Genomic DNA, 20,882 nt, shown 5'->3' on the forward strand with positions numbered 1-20,882 from the left:
CTTTACAACTAATGATTCTGACAAAGCACTCATTTCTAAAATATACAGAGAACTGAGTCATATTTTTAAAACAAAAAGTCATTCTCCAATTGACAGTTTGTCAAAGGATATGCAAAGGCAATTTACAGATGAGGAGATCAAAGCAATCCATAGCCATATGAAAAAATGTTCTAAATTATTAATTATTAGAGAAATGCAAATTAAAGCTTCTCTGAGGTACCACCTCACACTGCTCAGATTGGCCAGTATGACCAGGAAGGATAATGATCATTGTTGGAAAGGTTGTGGGAAATCTGGGACACTATTACACTGTTGGTGGAGCTGTAAACTCATCCAACCCTTCTGTAGAGCTATTTGGAACTATGCACAAAGGGCAACAAAAATGTGCATACCCTCTGACCCAGCAATACCACTACTGGGTCTATACCCTGAAGAGATGATAAAAAGGATAAAAACATTACTTGTATAAAAATATTTATAGCAGCCCTGTTTGTGGTGGCAAAGAATTGGAAATCAAGTAAATGTCCTTTAATTGGGGAATGGCTTAGCAAACTGTGGTATATGTATGTCATGGAACACTATTGTTCTATTAGAAACCAGGAGGGACTGGATTTCAGGGAAACCTGGAGGAATTTGCATGAACTGATGCTGAATGAGATGAGCAGAACCAGAAAAACACTGTATACCCTAACAGCAACATGGGAGTGATGTTCAACCTTGATGGACTTGCCCATTCCATCAGTGCAACAATCAGGAACAATTTTGGGCTGTCTGCAAAGGAGAGTGCCAGCTGTATCTAGATAAGGAACTGTGGAGTTTGAACAAAGTTCATGGACTATTCCCTTTAATTTAGAAAAAAAAGGTATCTTATTGTTTGATCTTGTCACCTCTTAGACTTCTCTTCTCTTCTTTAAGGATATGATTTCTCTCTCATCACACCCAATTTGGATCAAGGTACAACATGGAAACAAAGTAAAGACTGACAGAGTGCTTTCTGTGGGGGGGGAAGCAAGATAGAGGGGAAAATTGTAAAACTCAAATAATATCTTTAATAAAAATTAACTTAGGCTGTGCGGCCCTGGGACCAGCCGGTCGTGCTTCTGGAAAAGACGCCGAGGCCCAGAGGGTTAAAGTGACGTGGCCAAACAAAGACATTAAGTAATCCCCGACCCTACCTGCAGTCGAGTAAACTTCCTGCTTTATCCCAGATTTAGTGTACCCATGGCTCGTGGTCCCAAGAAACATCTAAAACGTGTAGCAGCTCCAAAGCACTGGATGCTGGATAAGTTAACAGGAGTATTTGCTCCAAGACCATCTACAGGTCCCCACAAGTTGAGAGAATGTCTCCCCCTCATCATCTTTCTGAGAAACAGGCTCAAGTATGCCCTTACTGGAGATGAAGTAAAGAAGATCTGCATGCAGTGATTCATCATGATTGATGACAAGGTCCGCACTGATATCACATATCCTGCTGGTTTTATGGATGTCATTAGCATTGAGAAGACAAGGGAACATTTCCGTTTGGTATATGACACAAAGAGATGCTTTGCTGTTCATCGTATCACAGCTGAGGAGGCTAAATATAAGTTATGCAAAATGAGAAAAATCTTTGTGGGTACAAAGTGTATTCCCCATCTGGTGATCCATGATGCCCGTACTATCCATTATCCAGGTCCCCTTATCAAAGTGAATGATACAGTTCAGATTGATTTAGAAGCTGGCAAAATCACTGATTTCATTAAGTTTGATACTGGAAACCTATGTATGGTGACTGGTGGAGCCAACTTGGTTCGAATTGGTGTGATTACAAATAGGGAGAAACATCCTGGCTCTTTTGATGTTGTTCATGTAAAAATGCCAATGGCAATAGTTTTGTCACTAGGCTTTCAAACATTTTTGTTATTGGCAAAGGTAATAAGCCTTGGATCTCTCTTCCCAGAGGAAAGGGTATCCGTCTTACAATTGCTGAGGAGAGAGATAAGAGATTGGCAGCTAAGCAGAGCAGTGGCTAAATGATTGTAAATCATGAGAGAATTTGTAGATTTTCAATCAAATTAAGATCCTAAATTCAGTTTTTAAAATAATTATCCTACAAATATACAAATTACATAAAAAACTAAGAATCTTAAATAGCTCATTTTTATAAAGCAATATTGAACAAGCCATAATGCTTTTTTCTCTTCTTTCCTTGAATTAGAGTACTTTGTGTATGACTGTTGCATAAAATGGCGTGGAAGATGTACCTCTATTGGTTTTGCTTAACTTGTTACATGGGAAGTCTCACTGTGATTGGAGGATGGGGAGAGGAATATTGCAAAGTGGCTGATGTTAAAACAAAAGATATTAATAAAACTTAAAGAAAAAAATTAACTTAAAAAAAAGAGTCCAGGTCTCCTGCGGTGGCTAGTTGGCACAGTGGAGAGAGAGAGAGAGAGAGAGAGAGAGAGAGAGAGAGAGAGAGAGAGAGAGAGAGAGAGAGAGAGAGAGAAAGAAAGAGAGAGAGAGAGAGAGAATGGAAATATCACTACTTCACAGGCATAGATGCAGCAAAGATATAGCATCTGGAATCATTAAATCTATAGATTTTTCCTCATAATTAGTATCAAGATTTATATAATAGTCACTATCATTTTTAATTCAATAAATATTAATTCCTTATACATGGATCAAGTTCTGTTTTCGATACATGAAAATATAAGATGTCATCCTTGCCTTAAAATTTCTTGTTCTATAGTAAAGGAAGGAAAAGTAAAAACTCTATATTCTGTTTACAGGCAGAGAAATGAAATTCATTTGTTGAAGGAAGAAAGAAATATGTAATAATTAAACATGTACTCTGGGCCAGGCACTATGCAAACTCTTTCCGAATATCCTCTCATTTGTTCCTCATTACAACCATGAAAGGTATGTACTACATTTATATTATAAGCCTAATTCATAACTGAGGCAGATAAAGGTTAAGGGACCTGCCCAGGGTCACACAGCTAGGAAGCATCTGAGGATGTTTTTGAACTCATCTTCCTGACTCCCCATCCAGTGCTCTGTCCACTTCATCACCAGCTGCCCCTACTGTATTGTTACAGGATAAAGGAATTTCACTTGTTTGGGGATCCTCTGGTTAGAAAACTCCCTCTATCAATATAGATCACCTACTCCATAATCAAAAGATAATCTTCAGGCATCCTACTACATCCTGGCAAATTAGTCAATTTAACCAAATCATTTCAATTCTCCAACCCTTCAGGAAAAAAAAAAAAAATTAAAAAGAAGCTTATATACCAGATTGAGTAATTACAGGTAGATCCACAGGAGAAAAATTAAGAACCCTTAACAAGATAAAATGTTCATAGAATCACACTGGAAAACTTTAATCCTGAAGGCATCTATCATGCAATCTCCCCTACCCTCCAAATGCCAGCACACAAGTATAGGCTGCATGAAAGATAAAGTCAGAGCCCATCATCACTTCATCCTCTACAGTACTCTACATCTTCATCCTCTATAATCACAAGTGATGGCAAGTATTTATATTGCTCCTAAAAAAGGGAAAAATCAGGATGGGGTTTAGGCTAGGCAGTTCCTGCTAGGCTAAATGGAAAGAAGAGAGAAATCTATCTGGAGCTAAGTCCTGAGGCAACCTAGTATCCCAGAAGCAAAAGGTAAAAGGTAAGAAAGTAAGTGATATAGCAAAACAAATGTAGATTAATGTGCCCTTGGTTTACTATGCCAGAATATGTGTGGCTACATCTCCCCTTCAGGGCTATTTAGGTATCCCTGATCATGGTGGGGTATCTCTTCTTCATTGTGTATTTCAGGTGTGTTACCTCATTGGTCAGTAGGGACTAGGTCAACTTTTCCATTTAAACAGTATCAATTTTTAAAAAGGGATGTTTACTTCAAATATATAGCAAGAACAAAAGTACAAACATTTTCTCTCAATGTCTCTGAGAAAATTCTTCCCTTTACCACCTCAGTGTCTGGGAAGAGTGGACACAAAGCACCATTTCTTCTTTTTTTTTTTTTTAAATTTTATTTAAGGCAATGTGGTTAAGAGTGACTTGCCCATGGTCACACAGCTAGGCAATTAAGTGTCTGAGGACAGATTTGAACTCAGGTCCTCCTGATTCCAGGGTTGGTGCTCTATCCATTGTGCCACTTAGCTGTCTCCCCCCATACACCGCATCATTTCTTCATAGAATTAGACCCAACAAATTTATATTCAAATCTGACATCTCTACCAGGTAAGTCTGGTCCCAACTCCTGCTACTCTGGATCTCAAAGATCATATTGTATTCCTAGATGCTTCAGGCTGGCTTGGTTGCAAAATGCATCATGAACTAGAATCTTGGATTCATGATTGGTTTATTGTTCTGACCTTTCAGGGCTCATACAATCATAACTTCTAGTGACTTTCTCTAGAAACAAAAACAGATGCCAAAGTAGAGATCCAAGGCTTGTTTTCATATGGCCATAGGTCATCCTCTGTAGTTATGAGAAGTGTCTCCCCCAAACTGCTGTCAAGGAGGGAGTCCAACCTAGAACAGAGGTCAAAGAAAAAGAATCTGGGGATAACTAATGCTTTTTTGAAGGCACCTCCAAACCCATTCTGCATCTGCAATCAATCAAAAAACCTTGCCATCTGCTAAGTGATTGGAAGACTAGAACCAGTAGCTGAAAATCAACCCTGCTATTTCCACATGCCTTTTGACTTTACCATTCTAGAATATTCCTCTACTATGCTGACCTTCCTCTCCCAGAGAATGAACTGAGGTAAAGAGGATTAAGTGACTTGCCCAAGATAACAGAGTTAGTAAATGTCTGAAGCCAGATTTGAACTCAGGAAGATGAGTTTTACTGACTCGAGTTCTGAAATTCTAAGGATTGCGTTATCTAACTGTCCAATGATGAAGGTTGGATTGGGTCAAATTATTTGTTGCAAGGTAATTAACTATTATGCAGCACTGCTTTTGTCCACTGTAGTTTCTACTCTTACTTCCCACATAAACTGATATTTCAAATAGTGAGCCACAACAGAGAGGGCAAAATATATGAAGGGGAAAACAGAGATACTGATTAAAGTGGGTAACTCAGATTTTATACTTGAGAAATTTTAACCACATAAGAAACATGAAATAAATAAGAGTATACCCCAGGAATCAGAAGTTAACATTGAAAAATAGAATATAGAATGGAAGAGAAATAATGAAAAGAAAAACAGCATAGGAAAAAGAAAAATAATCAAAAAAATTTGAAGGGAAGATTGGGAGGGAAAATTTTAAACTAACCATTTGGCCAAGAGGGGATATAGAAGAGAGAAAAAGGGAGGAAACAAATAGAAAATGAAGTAAATTAAGGAAAAGAAATTAATTATTTTAAATTAGACCCCCCAAAACAAGACTGAGGGTAGACAAATACATTTTATACAGCATTAACAAAATTTAGGTGTTGGGATCCCTAGACTTTCCTCAATGAGTGCAATGTCTCCAGCTAGCCAGTTAGGGGTGCTAGATTTGCTTACTGAGTGTAATTTCTCTGGCTGGCCAGTAGGCGGTGTTGTTGCTTTCTCTGGAGTGTCTGTGGCCTTGATTGAGGCCTTGTCCCTTAGCTCAGGACCTCAGAAAAAAAAAAATCCTGAGGTAGATGGTCTTTCTCCTCGCTTTTCTGTGTTTTTTTTTTTTTGGATGAGATTTCTGTTAAGAGGTTTGTTTCCTATCATACATGGGGAGAGATCAGGAGACTTTAGAACTCTGCCTGTCTTCTCTCTGCCATCTTGACCAGAAGTCTCCATTAACAAAATTTAGGAAGAAATAATAAAAACATAAATTCCATTCAAAACACTACAAAATGAAAAGAAAAATTGGATGTCAATCTAGACCATTCAAGCACTTCTATAGATTCAATTGCAAAATATTCCTTGAAGAAATAAAGAGAAGAAATGGAAAGCAACTTTTATAACTGAAGGGATATTAAGCAGTCAAAGTTGGATTGTGCTAATATAAATTAAAAATGACAGTGCTTCCTAAATTGATCTGTGGATTTAGTGCTATGTGAATCAAAGTACTTGGAGATATTTTATAGGACCAAATAAAATAAATTTATTTTGGAGGAATGTGGTATCTAAAGTCTCGGGAAATAGTAAAAAGAAGGAAAGATGAGGAAAAGCGTGTCCTAATCTCAGATTCTTTGAGTCTGCAGTAATCATCAAAACTATTTAGTACTGGTTAAAAATAAGACAAGTAGTGGAGCAGACCACAAAAGAGAGAATCAGAGATAATTGAAATTAGTAATATACTAAATAGTTAAAAATTTTGACAACAGTTGCTGAGAATCTGAATATTAAAAATCATACCAAATATTAATATTAGTTATCTTATTTTTAATCTCTTTAGACAATAAGCAGAAATCTATAGTATCAAAAACCAACCCCCAAAATATGAGTTTAATTTATTTGAAAGGTTTCCTGAAGAAGAAATGCAGACTACTGGTACATATATGAAACTATTTCAGATTTCTCATGATGAGAAAAATGCAAACAAAGTAATGTGCACACACCCAGATGACTGACAAAGATGTTACAAGATGGAGTAAGTTAATGTTGAAGTGGTGGTACAAATGTAGTAATGGTAATTCACTGCTAATGGACATGTGAATTGATATAATCATTCTGGACAATAAAAGAATCATGCTAAGATAACTAAGGTATTAATAAATATTGTATGTTTCATATATATATGTACATACCACAAGAAAGACAATGATATTAAAAAACTGATCCCACATATGCAAAAATAATAACACTTTCTGCTTATTGACTGGGGAATGGACAAACAAATGATAAATACTTGTAATGGAATATTTCTGTACTGTGAGAAATGATGAAAAACTGTAGCAATACTGTGCCTCCACATGTAGGTGGTTATTTCAATGAGTTAATTTCTTGACTCTTCTCCAAGGGTGATTTAATTCTTGTCAGGATGGAAAATAGGAAATTAGAGGAAGAAGGCTGCTTTTCTAAGAAAGAAGGGAATAGAGTTATATGTTTAATCCATTAAATATTATTTGTTTTAAAGTCCAGTTTAAATTCCTTATTGCTCTTTCTTTTTAACAAAATTCAGTTCCAAATTCTTTCCTTCTCTCCCTCTCTCCATCATCCCTGAGACAGTAAGTAATCTTATATAGTATATACATATGCAATAATGTAAACCATTTCCATATTAGACATTTTGTGGAAGCTATAAGAAGGAAGGGGAGAGAGAGAGAGAGAGAGAGAGAGAGAGAGAGAGAGAAGAGAAGGAGAGAAAGGGAGGAAGGAAGAAAGGAAGGGAGGGAGGAAAAAAGGGAGGGAGGAAGGAAGGAAAGAAGGAAGGAAGGAAGGAAGGAAGGAAGGAAGGAAGGAAGGAAGGAAGGAAGGAAGGAAGGAAGGAGAAGGAAGTAGAAGACAGGAAAGGAAAAGAAAGGAAAGGAAAGGGAAGAAAGAAAGCAGAAAGGTGGGAGGGTGAGAGGACAGGAAGGAGGAAGAAAGAAAAAGAGAAAGAGAAAAATATGCTTTATTCTGTTTTCAGAGACCATCAGTTCTTTCTCAAGAAGAAGATAACTTTTTCTATAAGATCTTCACAACTGTTTTTGGATCATTGTATTAGTAAGAATAGCTAAGTCATTCACAGTTACTCATCCTATAGTATTGTTGTTACTTTAACCAGTGTTTCCTTGGTTTTGTTCACTTCACTCTGCATCAGTTCATGTTAAGTCTTTAGAGGTTTTTTCTGAAACTATCTTGCTCTTATAGAACAATAATATTCCACTGCAATCATGTAGACTTTCCTTAGCCATTCCCAATTGATGGGCATCCCTTCAATTTTCAATTCTTAGCCATCATGAAAAAAAGATGCTATAAATGCCCTTGTACAAATAGGCATTCTTTTTCTGTTTGGTATAGAGATCTAGTAGTGGTATTGCTGTATCAAGGGGCATACACAATATTATAGCCCTCTGGGAATAGTTCTAAATTGCTCTCCAGAATGGTAGGATCAGTTCACAATGCTGTATTAGGGTCTCAGTTTTTCCATATCCTTTCCAACATTTTATCATTTTCCTTTCCTGTTACATTAGCCAATGATGGGTGAAAACAAATGAGATATCAAGCTCTATATCCTAGGTTTCACTTCTCACCAAATACCAATTCTACTATGAATATATATAATAAAGAGCAAAGAAAACTCTTTAGCCATCCAAGTCAACAACAAAACAGAGATGAGATAAATTATAATATGAAAATGTATTCAGGACAATAAAAAAGGAAGTTCTCCCATTGAGAGCAAGATAATGTAGATCAACCAAGAGAACATCTCAGATCTCACTCAAAGGGAAATTTTCAAAGTCTCTAGTGAGCAAGCTGAAGAGAGGGATATGGCAGAAAGATTACCCACTTTTCTTAAGTCATATTCTTCTCAGCAATCTTTTCTCTACTTATAAACTTGAAAATGTTAGTGCTGTGCATTTTCTTTCTCAAAACTGAAAGCCAGAAGTCTCTGAAAAGACAGAAGGAAAAAATACAAGAGACTGTAGAAATGTTTTCTTTCTGGCTCTCACAAACTTCATCCTATCGTTCATGCAGATGTAAAGCATTGATCTTCATAAATGAGGAGAGCATTCAATAACAATGGGTTCTAGTTACAGGAAAAAATAGAGAAACAGAGTCATTCAATATGAAGTATATTATAATAAAAATATAATTGGAAAGGATAAGAGAAAACTGAATTATATAAAATCAATTTTAGCCCCAGAGAAGACATGTGAAAACATAGCTTCCTTGCCTTCTTTGTTGAGATTAACGTATAATTTCAGATGTGTTGGAGTTTTTTGGTTGACCTGTTATTTTTCTCATTCATTTTAATTCCAGATGACACCCCAACATTAGGGGGGAAACATAATTTTATTATAGACATTGATAAGAAAGATGTGATTCTATTTTCTATTTTATTGTCATTTCTGATGGTTATGAAATGACAGATAGCAGAATTGAGCTACTGGAATTCTTTAACTGAAACAGATAAATTATTTCCCCAGAGAAGGGGTTTGGAAGTAGTGGGAAGGTAAAGGAAAAGATATTTTTTTAAAATTACATGGCATAAGGAATTCTACAAGAATAGAAATATTGCTGACTAGTTGTTCAGTGTGTTAGATATGTTCTCTTCACATAATTGGTTGAGCAGAAAGAGTAGACCTGTTCCAAAGAGTCAAGGAAAATATTAATATGATAAAAATGAGGTATGGGTTTGTCTTCTAAGATGCACTTTTAAAAAAGCAACAGTACAAATTAAAGATTAAATAATGGAAATAAATTCATGAGTAAATAGGGTATGTTGAAAAGATAGATAGTAACTTTTCCTAACTTGCTAAAATTCATCTAAAATGAATGACACCATTTCCCTTTCTCTAATAAATACAAGCAAATACTCTAACCCTTCCTCTTTTCTGTATGAAATATTCAATAGATACCACTACCATCTTGAAAGGAATCAAAATAATACAGTGATGTATCTTTTTATCTTTGCACCATTATATATTTTTTTAAATTGCTCAAATTTATTTTAAAGAATAAAAGTGAAGTTTGGAGAAATCAAGTGACTTGCTTAATGTAATACAGTAATAAATTCCTGAGGTATGAATTGGTTGAGATTGGTACACTAAAGAGATCATTGATACATATCAGTGATCCAGTGAAATAATAAAATCTTTATAAATATATATTTACATACATTATAATTTTAATAATTAATTTTATTAATTTGTATAATAAACTCAACTACTTTTTACATCATTGAAAAGTTTTAATAGTCCCTCTTTTGTTTTTCTGCAGTCTAGCAATGAGTTTGCAATATTTTAATATATATATTCTTTAAGTTCTTCATCATGAAATCATACTTTTGTCACATAAGCTGTTTTAAGCATTCCTTGCATGAAGTCTGTTTTTATAAGTCTAAGTCAAAGGGTTTCAATTGACAAATTATCAAAAGATATTAACAGGCAGTTTTCAAATGAAGAAATTACATATACATATATGTATTCATAAGAAAAGATGCTCCAAATCATTATTGATTAGGGAAATGTAAATTAAAACAACTATGAGATATCATCTCACAGCTATCATTGTTGCTGTGATTTAAAAGGCTAAGACGACAAAAGTTAAAGTGCTCATTGTTGGAGAGGCTATGGGAAGATTGGGACATTAATGCACTACTGGTGGAGTTGTGAACTAATGAAACCATTCTGAAGAGCAATCTGGAGCTGTGACCAAATTTTTATCCAGGTCTATATCCAGAAGAAATCATAAAAAATGGAAAAAGTTCCAAATAATCAAGTCTATTTATAGCAGCTCTTTTGGTGGTGTCAAAAAATTGGAAATACAGGGGATATCCATCAATTGGGAAATAGCTGAAGAAGTTCAGGTATATGAATGTTATGGAATACTATTGTTGTATAAGAAAACATGAATCTTCAGCCTTTAGAGAAGCATGGAAAAAATTACATGAATTGATGCTGTGAGGGGAACAGAACCAAGAGAATATTGTACACATGAACAACAACAATGAGAGCTGATCAAGGATGATGGATGTAGCTCCTCTCAGCAGTTTAGAGCTCTAGTATAGCTCCATAATGGAAATAAAATGGGAGACCAGCTATGGAGAATGCCATCCATATTCAGAGGGGGAAAAAACAAAACCACAGAATAGATGCTATATTCGCTTTTTAAAAACTTCTCATTTTTTCCTTCCTACTCCATGATTTTCTTTCTTTTCCCTTAGTCCTAAGTCTTCATACTCAAATATGTAAATATGTTAAACACAAAAGTTTATGCATAATTTTTACCATACTGTTTGCCACTGAGGAGAGGGAGGTACAAATGGGAGGGTAGTAGAAAAATTTGTTAACTTATAAATGTGTAAGTGGATGAATGTTGAAAAAAACCCATAGTATATAATTACAAAAATAAAATATCAATTAAAAATTAATAAAGTCCATGAGTTTTCACAGAGGTGAATTTAAAATCATATGAGTTCTCAGATTATTGAAGCATATTTATGTCTAGCTCTCTTGAATAATTTCTTAGAATTATTTGAATGGTGGGATGTGTCAAGCTATGCTCCAACCTTTCAGCTTTAAGTAGCTCTAAGAAATTTCCATAATTCTGAAATAATTCTGTTTTTACTATATCAATATATTTATCAGAGGTTATCATTTTCATTTTGGGGACAAGATTTTTTCAGGTCCACTGGAAGTAAATAATTCTCAAATCACTTTTTAGGTGACTATTTTATTATTATTATTATTATTATTATTATTATTATTATTATTATTAAGAACCCCAGAACTTAATAGACATACTAGGACTTCAGATCATGGTTTTGGTAGAGATTTGAAAGAAATAGAAAGTTGCATCAGAAAAACAATTTCCCATTTCTAAATTTTATTTTTCCAGATTTTGCATTTGTCTTGCTCATGATAAAATTATAGCAATAGCATTCTGCTCTTCTTCCAACTTCTAAGATGCTTATGACAAACTATAGCGTAATTAATCAAAACTCCTCCAATTTACAAGTCCCTCTGAACATCAGAAAATTTCTCAACCTTTGAAACAGTCACTTTCTACTTCCTTGAAGAGGTGCTACTGACATCATCTGTGCTGCTCTCTCTGTGGAATTAAGAACTAATATAATCTGATGAGCTGCATTCTACACTATTTCATTTCTAGGCTTCTGCTACCTAGTCATTCTCTGATGAATAATAGATGAATGAATTCCAGTTGTTGATCAACCATGATAGACTTAGCTCTTCTCACCAATACAATGATCAAAGACAATCCTAAAAGACTTGTGATGGAAAATGCCATCCACATTCAGAGAAAGAGCTAAGGAATATGAATGAAGACTAAACCATACTATTTTCACTTAGAGCTTGTTTTATTTTTTCTTACTCATAGCTTTTGCCTCTTGTTCTGATTCTTCTTTTACAACATGACTAATATGGAAATAGGTTTAACATGAGTGTATAACACATTTCAAATTATTCACTAACTAGAGGAGGGGGGAGGGAAAGGAAGAAGGTAGAAAACTAGAACTCAAAATCTTACAAGAAATGAATGTTGAAGCTATCTTTATATGACTATTAATGTGTGAAATTTTCTCCTGGTTCTGCTCACTTCTCTCAGTCAGTTTATCTAAGTCTTCCCAGGTTTTTCTGAAATCCACTTGCTCATGATCTCTTACACGTTGGATATTCACATCCATCACATTCATATACCACAATTTGTTCAGCCATTTTCCAATTGATGAGCATCCTCTCAATTTCCAACTCTTTGCCACTACAAAAAGAGTTAAAATAAATATTTTGAACATGTGGCTCTTTTCCCCTTTTTAAATGATCTCTTTGGAGTACAAACCTGGGTTTTGGATCAAAGAGTTTGCCAGATCAAAGAATTTGCAGTTTTATATACCCTTTGAGTACAGTTTCAATTTGCTCTCCAGAATGGCTGGATCAGTTCAAAACTCCACCAACAGAACATTAGTCTCCCAGTTTTCTGACATTCCTTCCAACATTTATCGTTTTTCAGTTTTTGTCATATTAGTCCATATGATAGGTGTGAAGTGGTATCTCAGAGTTGTTTTAATTTACATTTCTCTAATCAATAATAAATAGGAGCATATAGAGATAGCCTTGATTTCTTCATCTGAAAACCTCCCTTCATGTCCTTTGATCATTTATTGAATGGGGAATGACTTGTATTCTTATAAATTTGACTCAGTTCTCAAATATTTTTAAAATGAGTCATTATTGGAAAAAACACTAACTGTAAAATTATTTCCCAGTTTTCTGTGCTCCTTTTGATAAGCTTGCATCGGTTTTATTTGTGCAAACCCTTTTTAATTTCATATAATCAAGATCATTCATTTTGCATTTTTTAATGTTCTCTATCATTTGTTTGGTTATAAGCCAACCCTACCCATAAACTATTCCTTTTCTCCTCTTTGACTTATGGTATCACTTTTTAATGTTTAAATCATGTATCTATTTTGACCTTATTTTGTGGGGGGGGGGGTGAGATGTTGGTCTATGCTTAATTTTTGCCATACTGTTTTCTAGTTTTCCCAGCAGTTTTTGTCAAATAGTGAGTTCTTATCCCAGAAGTTGGATAGAGTCTTTGGGTTTATCAAATAGTAAATTATTATTGTATTTACTACTGTTCCTTTTGTACTTAATTTATTCCAGTAATGCACCACTATATTTCTTAGCCAGTGCCAAACAATTCTGATGACTGCTGCATTATAATAGTTTCAAATTGGTATGATTAGGCCACTATTATTATTATTATTATTATTATTATTATTATTATTTTGGAAATGAAATTTAATTTATTATTACTATTATTACAATAATTTTGCTGTAAGAGTAAACATTAATCCCCCTTCCCCCCAAGAAGATGAGAAACCTCAAGAATAGTGAGAGAGATATTCCATTCCTTCCTGTGCCCTGTCTATATATGCTCCTTCTAACACTCTTATAAATGAGAAAGTTCATATGAGTTACAAATATCTTCTTCCCATGCAGGAATACAAACAATTCAATATCATTAAGTTCCTCATAGTTGATCCTTTTCATCCACCCTCTCTATGGTTAACCAGAGTCCCATACTTGGAGATCAAATTTTATATCTAATTCTGGTTGTTTCAATAGGAAAGTCTGAAAGTCCCCTGTTTCACTGAAAATCAATCTTTTCTCCTGAAAGAGGACATTCAGTTTTGCTGGGTAGTTGATTGTTGGTTGTAAACCAAGATCTTTTGCATTCTGGAATATCATTCTAATTCCAATGAGCCCTTAATGTAGATGCTACCAGATCCTGTGTATCCTTACTGGATCCTCAGTAGTTGAATTATTGGTTTCTGGCAGCTTTTAGAATTTTCTCTTTGATTGGGGAGTTCATTTGTCAAGTCATCAGCTTCCTTCAGATCCATTCTGCATTTGAAGGAGTTATTTTATTCAGAGAGCTTTTTAATCTCCTTTTCCAGCTGGCTAATTCTGCTTTTTAAGGCATTCTTCTCTTCATTTACTTTTTTGTTTTGCCTTTTCCATTAGGCCTAGACTAGTTTTTAACATATTATTTTCTTGAGTATTTTTTTTGTATTTCTTTCACCAAGCTGTTGATTTGGTTTTCATGATTTTTCTGCATTGCTCTCATTTTCTCCCTCCCCCATTTTCCCTCCACCTCCCTTAATTTCTTTTCAAAGTCTTTTTTGAGTTCATCCATAGTTTGAGTCCATTTTCTATTTCTCTTGGAGGTTTTGGATATGGAAACTCTGATTTTGTTGTCATTTGAGTATGTGTTTTGATCTTCCATGGGACTAAAGTAATTCTCTATGGTCAGGTTCTTCTTTTTCTGTTGTTTACTCATTTCCTCAGCCCAAGACTAATTTACAGCACTTCCAAGGCTTTGAGGGGTTTTTTGGGACACACAATTGGGACCTTTATTCCTCCAAGGAATATACTCACCTCCTTATACTCTCTTGCCTGTGCTTTGATATGTAGATGACCACAGCACTTCCCTTTGTCCTGGAGCTGTAAGGAGGAATCCTGCTCTGCTATCTTAGCATGCAAGCCCAAACTGCAACCTGGATCCTAGTGTGGTCAAACAGCAGAGTCCTGCCCCCAGGGAGAGCAGAGAAATTTCTGCAGTCTCCCCTGACTCACTTATCTGTGGGCTGTGCTCTGGAGGTGCAGGCTGGTTTCTCTGAATTCTAGCTGCAGGTTCTACAGCTGGTGCTCCCTCACTCCACACTCATCCTGGTGTAGCAGAATTCTCTCCCCACCCCTTCAAGCTGTTCTTGGGCTGTGCTGTGACCAAGGTTTTTTCCAACTCTCGGTCCTGGTGAAACACACCTTTCCCACAGAACTTCTAAGTTATCTTGGACTAGGAAAATGTATCACTCAATCTTTCTGTGGGTTCTGCCCCTCTAAATTTTGACCAGACTCAAAATTTGATGGCTTTTGGAGTTTCGAGGGGAAGGAGTTCCCAGGAGTTGGTGCCTTCATGCTGCCATCTTGGTTCTGTCCCTATTATTATTATTACTCTTACAAAAATAAAAAGTTTAATCCTTTGCGTATATTTAGTACTTTAAAATTTTAAAAGCTTATTTTGGGTTATGTCTTCCAATCTTACCTGAGCCAGAAATATAGAAATTCAGTGGTCACTGATGGGCTCAATCTCATTACCTTCAAACATGGGAGCTTTTGATCTTCTCTTTAAGAAGCCCGGTGACTCCTGCTCCCAAGAATTTACTTTTTTTAGTACTAGACTTAAGGCAGACATTCAATCAGTTTTAGTTCTCTATAGTCCAGAAAACTAGGAACAGGATAATATGGATACTCCATTCACTAATGCAAGTTGTAACTCCTCTAGCTCTTAAAGATTTACAATAGTCAAAAAGTTCATCCCTCTTGAACCAACTTAGTGATGAATTTCTCTGAACTCAGCCATTCTGTGTTTGGAAAATGTATATTACCAAGCTGATACTCAAAAACTTTCCTACTCACTAGAATCTATTCAAATGAGATTCTTCCGGAATTCTCTTCAAGGACTCAGGATCATCTTTAAATACTTATGAGATATTGAAAACAGATTTTGTGGAAAATATAAAATACAAATCTACTTTAATTGATATCTAATAAAAAAAATGAGTGAGTTGTTTGATAAATCTTGTTAAACTTACCAAATGAAAAGGTGATCAATAAGAGTCGCAGAAGACTGAAGTGGTTGACTAGGACAATGTCATAAGAGTTCAGGTGAGCTAGAACTTGAATTTGGATCAATGGTTTAGCTGTAGGTATATAAGGAAAAAATGTTCTGGGGGGAACTAAATCTTAGTAAATATGTGAAATATTAAAACAGAAGCCAAAACTTCCAAATTACTGTGCCTTTTTGTTTTTCAAGATGGTATTATATCTTACAACCATTTAGAAGAGTAGGTATCAAAAGAAAGAGAACAAATTTTGTTATCACTTTAACTTTCCAACTTAATGCAGCTTAATTCCACAAAGTCTTATAAAGAGCCTAAAATATGCAGAGCATTATGCTAGTTTCTGAAATAACTGCAAAAGGTAAATAAGGCAGAGTCCTTGAATTCATGGAACTTGCAATCTAGTATGGGGAGACAAATAAACAAGTAATTCTAACAAAAACAGAACATGAGAACTACATTGAAGTGGTACAAAGAGAATACTTCAAGTTCAAAGGAGGAAGACAAACATGATAAAGCTATACAATTAATAGACAAACTGATGAGAATGACATAGTGGTACAAATGAGAAAGCAATGGTAAGGGGGATATGGAAAAGGGAAAAAGAAGAGAGATTGCGGAAATGTTCCCAGAGTATCTAGTATCAGGGAAGTCAGCAATAATACACGAGGGGAAAAAAATGATGATACAGCTCAGTCAACAATTCAGTGAATGAATGAGGGGATAGAATAATCTACATTTATTTAGTGCTTTATAACAAAAAACATTTTCTTCTTATAAACTTATGAAGCAGATGGTTATGTAAAAATTGTGATGACCATTTCACAGAAAATTTACATTTAATGAAATCAAAGTAGTTTTCTTACAGTCACACAAATGAAAAATGTTAGAATGGAGATTCAAATACTCAGTTGTATCTCAAATGAATTTTCATGTATTGTGAATTTCTATTACCTAACTGATTTTGAAAGATACAAAAGTGTATAACACACCATATAGGAAAGGAAAACAAATTTCTATAGAAAAAACAAAAAAACAAAATTCTAACAACTGGTTCAAGATGTTCTTGAAGTATTATTTTGATATTTCATCATGACAAAGAGTTGTCTAATCTTAAAGGTTAAGCAAGTGGAGAGTACGTTTTTATTAAGCTATAAAGGCATGGAGAACATTTTCAGCAATAGTCTTGTTCTGCTTTTCAAGGATGGACCCAGCTAGTTATAGAAAATCTCATCACTAATAGACTTGCTACTTAGTGAGAAACTAGTGAACAAATTAAAATGCTAAATAAATCCTATGTGTCTCCTTTCAGTTTCTGCCATACTGGCATAATGAATGAAAAAGTAGAAGATGGTATTAGTACTCACATCAGGAAATTATAGACTATTTTCTAAATATTAACTCAACTTGGTATAATGACCAAGAATTGACATATAAAAGAAAGAACAGAATGATATCAATATTATTATTTTCATTTAAGTGAAACCAGCAGTCTCCAAAGCCACCTAGTAGCCCCAGGAGATGATTTCTTAACTTGCATGTGAATTGGATTTAAGTAAGGTGGAGTTCAACAAAAGTCATTAGTCTCATTATCTTTTCCAGAATTATTGTCCAATGACAGGACAAAAGTAAGATAACTGATCCTGATCTCTGATACAATAGATTACCTTGATGTCTTTGGTGTCTGCCCAAGTTCTAAGTGCTTCATTGCACCTGCTTCAACCACTTACAATATCTATTGGAACAAATTGTTTGCAATCATCCTTTCCCTTGGGGTGGGATGGGGAAAATGTAGGCACGGGGGCGGGGATGTCTTCACATATTTGGGCTAGACATTCCCTAACTCCCTAGGTTTGAGTCCTGTCTTTTACCCACAACTTGATTTAGCCTGAATAATGGGGTAGATTTAATGAGGTTTGGTTATTGGTTATACTATAGCTTTGTGAATCTAAAAATATATGTAATCGATAAATGCAGATAAGTCATTTTCAGATTTTCATCACTATGATTTAAAAACCCCCAAATCTCTTCTTAAAATTATATTTGAGCAAATTTTTTTGTCTTTCTTTTGCCCTCATTATATTCAGATTCAAATTATATTTGGTAAATTATATTTCATATCCCTCCTCCATCCCACTATAAACTCTTTTAGGGTAAAAACTCTTCCATTACCTCTCTCAGTAGCATCTTACACACAGTGGGTGATTAATACATATTGAATTAAAATTATCAACCATATAAATATTGAGATCACAAAATATTCTTTGAAAGAAAAAATTGTAACTTTTTTCAGTATTCCTGTAATTATTTTTATCAAGCATAAAACAAGGTGATTTATTTTTAACAATGGGTTTTGTTTTGGTTTTCTGCCATTATCTTGAAGAATGTTCAGTAAAGAGTCTATATGATAGAGATTCCATAGAGACCAGAGTTTCTTAACCTTTTTTGGATCACTGACCCCTTCAGCAATCTGGTAAAGCCTACAGACCTACTTCTCAGAATACTGTTTTTAAATGCATAAACTGAAATATATAGGATTCAAAAGGAAATTTATTATATTGAAATACCAGCTGCACAAGAAAACCTGAGTGGATGATGACTGGCTATTTTTCTGGCTATAACAAGCACTTTAATAAGCAACTTACAAGTTATTCCAACAGAATGTACAGCATCACCAAATACTATAAATGGAATGGAGCTAGAGAACTGGACGGGTCTTGGGAAATTGCAGTACATTAAATGATTGTAAAGTTCTACCTGAAACAAACTTCCATCTTTTTTTTTAGCCATCAATAATTTTCTAGGTATTGCACATCTAATTAATACTATTCTAGTTACTATCCTAAAAGATATAGAATACAATAATCCCTGAGGAATCAACATTGTAATTGATTCAAACATAAATAGACTAGGTCATATTACCAATGAAGAATTATTTATAAAGAGTAGCCTAATGGGCAACCTAAAATTTGCATGACTAGTATAAAAAAAGAGGTGAACTGGTTGTGGTTTAAGGAAGGAAAACAATAAGGAATGAATAATCTGTGTATTTGCTAACATTCACAAAATGTCAAGCAACTTGATACTTCTGCATATTTGTTTACCTTACTAGGAAAGATTTATTTATAAGAGTGGACAAGTACTTTGTTCACATCTAATTGCTAAAGGATTACAGGGAGGTTTTTTTTTTTTTTTTTACCCCAAAGCCTATACATTGAGGAATAGAATTTTAAGCTATAGCTGAAAGTGAAAAAGCTGGGAGTGGTGATATTTGCTTAGACTTATTCCAATGAGCACTTAATTGCTTGAAGATAATCTTAAATTGATGCTGCTGCCTCCAGATTGGTTGACTGAGTTTATATCTTGACACAATTTAAAATTAAGTGTCTAGGTTCCTCAAGAGACTGACTGGAGCAAGAAATCTTTCTTTTAAAATAAAACTCCACAATATGTAGAAGGATTTTTAAAATGGTCAGTCTGGAGTCTGTAGCAGCCATGGGCATCTATGGCATCTAATGAAAATAATTAGAAATGAGTAGTCTCTGAGGAAAAATCACTGTTTCTCTAAGATTGCTCATAGTCTACTCTTTCCGAAGATCATGGTATTAAATTTATGTGTGTCACTTCTTAAAAAACAAGGAAAAAAGATGATAGATCAATTATAGAAATATGGTTTATGTTCTGATATTTGCAGCTCATCATGCCCTCATCAACATCATGATTAGTCAAATACAAAAACAGGCATATCATACACATCTCTGTTCTTCTTTCCCTTCTGTAACATAATGATATATAATGTATAATAGCAATAATATAATAATACTTTACAGATATTATCTCATTTGATCATCACAACAACCCTGTGAGGAATATGCTATCATTATCCCCATTTTAGAGATGAGGAATTTGAAGCTAACAGAGATTAAATGCTTTTCCTCAGGGTCCTTAATAAATGACAGAGATAAGATTCAAACTGAGGTCTTCCTAACTCCAAGTCCATGACTCTATCTATTATGGAATCTAACTGTCTAATAAATATCTCTAATATAATGGATAGGAAAAATATATGGAAAAGTGTGTTTTGTCTCCCTCCCTTCCTTCTCTAGTCTCAAAATCTACAAACACTAAAAAGGTTCTTTTGATATTTAAGGAAAGAAAAATTCATTTACTCATTAAATCATTGATTCAACACATGTGGTCATCATTTATATTAGACTTTCATAAGTATTCATATAGTAGTGGGCTTATGGTTAGAGGGAAATTTCAAAGTTATCTTGTCCAAAACTCTCATTTTCACAAATGGTTTACCAAGGTTCTGTGAAATTAAATGATTTTCCCAGGTTCATCCAACTTATAAGTGTCTAAGGTAGGATTTAAACACTGCCCTTCCTGAGTCATTTGATCTGATTTGAAAATCTGATTCTGGTATTTATTAGTTTATTGATTCAGGACAAGTTACCTCTTATCTCACAGTCACAGTTTCCACATTTGTAAAACAGAGCTGATAATACATTGTATACATGAACAGATCCTGTGGAAAAACCTTAATGTTAACTACTGAGGTTTTCAAGATCTTCAATTTGAGTATATCACAAGAGCAGTTGACAGTATGATGAATTAAAAATCTGAGAAAGTGTTTCTAGGTAATTTATGATCAATTTATTAATTAGACTATCAAATGATCAATAATTTGATGATCATTTCTCTAGATATTCAAAGACAAAATCATAGAGATACTACTTACCATTTGGAAGTACCATTGGAAAGTAAGTACCATTGAAAAAGAGGATACTCCTGACAGTTGAAAATTAACTTTGATTAGTAAATAATTGATAAGGGGTTGGGGCATTTAAAAAAGGAGGTAGGTAAAAAGTCTTCAGTTCCTCCTGCTGAGAATATGGCTTGATCAGGATAAGTAGCCACCTCCAGTAATCTGAACAGAAGTATCCATCTCTATCCAGAACACTCTGTTCTGTTTTCTCCTTCATGAGCTGGGTCACCCTAAATTCCAATATAGTACAAGGACTTGTTCTTATTGCTTTAGGGCAGGAAGTCACCTATATTAGATTCTGATTACACTTCCAACAGAAGAAA

At 34.5% G+C, this 20,882-nt stretch overlaps 1 pseudogene; it reads left to right on the forward strand.

Moving 5' to 3' along the window:
* Positions 1 to 1,221: 1,221 nt before the first annotated feature.
* Positions 1,222 to 2,035, forward strand: LOC141520831 (small ribosomal subunit protein eS4-like; annotated as a pseudogene).
* Positions 2,036 to 20,882: the final 18,847 nt, after the last annotated feature.

Source organism: Macrotis lagotis, chromosome 1 (assembly GCF_037893015.1).
Source record: "Macrotis lagotis isolate mMagLag1 chromosome 1, bilby.v1.9.chrom.fasta, whole genome shotgun sequence".
Classification (NCBI taxonomy): Eukaryota; Metazoa; Chordata; class Mammalia; order Peramelemorphia; family Peramelidae; genus Macrotis; species Macrotis lagotis.